The 2,500-nt window shown below is 51.7% G+C and overlaps 1 protein-coding gene across 1 annotated transcript in view; it reads left to right on the top strand.

The window, feature by feature from the left end:
* Nucleotides 1-2,500, top strand: part of LOC135827904 (uncharacterized) — a 169,792-nt gene that overhangs the window by 78,575 nt on the left and 88,717 nt on the right. The window lies entirely within an intron of this gene.

Raw genomic sequence — 2,500 nt, 5'->3', positions numbered from 1 at the left:
TCCTGCGTTCTGGGAACTTCTGGCACACTTCTGGTGCAGTGTGCAGTCAAGTCGAGTACAGTACTCAGCACGACTGCAGATGCATAACAAATCTACGAGTACGAGTCTAGAAAAAGGTCAAAGTCTGATGCGCATATGCATACCGATGGATCCTGACTTTTTTTATTACGGGTTTGCACGTTCCGGACGGACCACAATTTTCGAAAAGTGGTACGGCCATGGTCGTACCAGTCGTAGCGGGTGCTACGCCCCTGAGTTAAGGGAAATGTGCAAAGCGACCATAGTAAAGACAAGATGGAAGTAAGACTGTGTGTGTGTATGTGATTACCAGTTCACACGAAGAGAATACAGGTAGAGACTACCGTAGTGCCTTGTATTAATTTTTAAAGCCTGTCGCACATGCTTGCTCTTCCGCCAGTGCATGACGTTGGGGACACAACCACAGTCTTGGAAAGTGGTAAGTGTCATCCCAGTCCATAAGAAACGGTCAAAGTCAGCCCCTCCGAACTATCGGCCCATTTCCCTCCTGTCGCTCATCTCCAAGACAATGGAAGCAGTTGTTAACCGTGCTCTCACCAACTTTCTCGAAGGAAATAATATACACTCAAACCACCAGTTCGGTTTTCGTCGAGGGTTAGGACCTGCTGATCTCCTAACAGGACTACACCACCAATGGAGCAAGATAGCAGCTGCTGGCGGTGCTGTACACATTGTTGCCGTTGACATTGCGGGGGCCTTCGATAAAGTCTCCCACGCAGGTGTCCTTCACAAGGCAAAGGCTTACAGAGTATCCGGGAACCTCCTCAAGTGGCTCCAAAGCTACCTGGCGGATAGACAAATCCAGGCCGTTGTGAGTGGACAAACCTCACCTAAATTCCGAATCAGTTCAGGTGTGCCGCAAGGGAGCATACTGGGCCCCACTCTGTTCCTCCTATATGTCAATGACATGGAGGACCACGTCCCAGCCCCAACCCAGCTCGCCATATATGCAGATGACACTACGCTTTATCAGTGCATCCCGTCCCTGACCGCTCTCCCAGTTGGCCTAGTGCAGCTCCAGACTGCTGTGGATGCTTTAGCTGAATGGGGCCAGAGCTGGAAGATCGCATTCGAGCCGGCAAAGTTGTAAGTCTTGACGATTTCGCATCACAGTCAACCCTGGCCGATTCCTCCAGCCACTTTCAATGGGGTGGCCATAGAGGAAGTGGAGGAGCTGAAGTTGCTCGCAGTGCTCTTCGATCGGAGCCTTTCCTTTTTCTCCCACATTCGACAGGTTGCAGTCCGTGGTCACCAACGTCTTGGCTTCATGAGGAAGGCCCTGCCAATTCTCGACAACAAGGCCAAGTATGCCGTGTATCGCGGCTTCGTCCGCCCAGTACTTGAGTACTGCCCGCTTTCATGGTTGGGTGCGTCCCAGTCTACCCTGAACCAGCTGGACCGGGTACAGCACCGAGCCCTAAAGCTCATCGACCCAGGGTCATACCTCCCAAGCCTCACTGTTCGGCATCAAGTCACAGCACTCACATGCCTGTACAAGCTGCATTGGATTGACGGTCCCACAATCCTAACCACCATGACACCACCGAGCGCAGTTGCTAACCAGCACCGGCGCTCCACTCGCCACCAGCAAGAGAACCAGCACCAGCACCAACTAGCACCGACACTGCCCGCCTGAGCCCGTAATAGTGCTCTTCGGTCATTCCCCATGCCACTATCCAAGACTGGAATCGTCTCCCATCTTCCCTGCTATGCAACCTTCCCACCCAGAAAGGAATGCAGGCATTCAAGGAAGGCGCCTACAAGTCTCTCCGCAGCCGAGACTGGCACTCAGCCACAGATGCCCTCTGAACACTCCCGGAAGACCCTCTCTGCTTGCACCCTGGCTCCCCCTTTTTATCTTTATTTTTAATTATTTTTATTGTTTTAATCTATCACATGTATCATCTTTCCGTTTTCCTTCCTCTATATCAATGTACTCCCCCCTCCCCTCCCCCTGTGCCTACTCCTCCCCAGTTTTTGGTGCACTGAAGTGTCGCTGAAGCCGAGACCCCAGGTCGGCGGAGATGCTCCAGTTTCACCACCACAGTTGCGTCTGCAACCACCTCTATCATGCAGTATTCTGTTCTCGAGGTTCGTGGTTTCTCGTAAAAAAAAACCCAAAAAACCATAGAAGCCTGATTTTAATAGAAGCCTGATTTTCAAGATACATTGTTGGCACATAAGCCTGATTTTAGTGTTGACATACATAGAAATACCTGTCTTGTGTAGCCTGTCTCATGGAAGCCTGCAAAATGTCCCCCTTCCCAGCATAGGCCGAGGACCCTCGGTCATTCGCAACGCTGTCACCTCCAAACCAACTAGTCGCAAGCCCGCGCTGGGCACAACAGTACGAAGTAGTGGTTGCGACCTCGGCGATGATTTGTAAGAAAAGGGTTTGCTCCCCACACTGGAGCTCGCGCTATTCCGCCGACTTTACTTGACACTTGACTGACTCGACGTC

This window comes from Sycon ciliatum, chromosome 12 (genome assembly GCF_964019385.1).
Source record: "Sycon ciliatum chromosome 12, ocSycCili1.1, whole genome shotgun sequence".
Classification (NCBI taxonomy): domain Eukaryota; kingdom Metazoa; phylum Porifera; class Calcarea; order Leucosolenida; family Sycettidae; genus Sycon; species Sycon ciliatum.
This window is presented reverse-complemented; position numbering and strand designations above follow the sequence as displayed.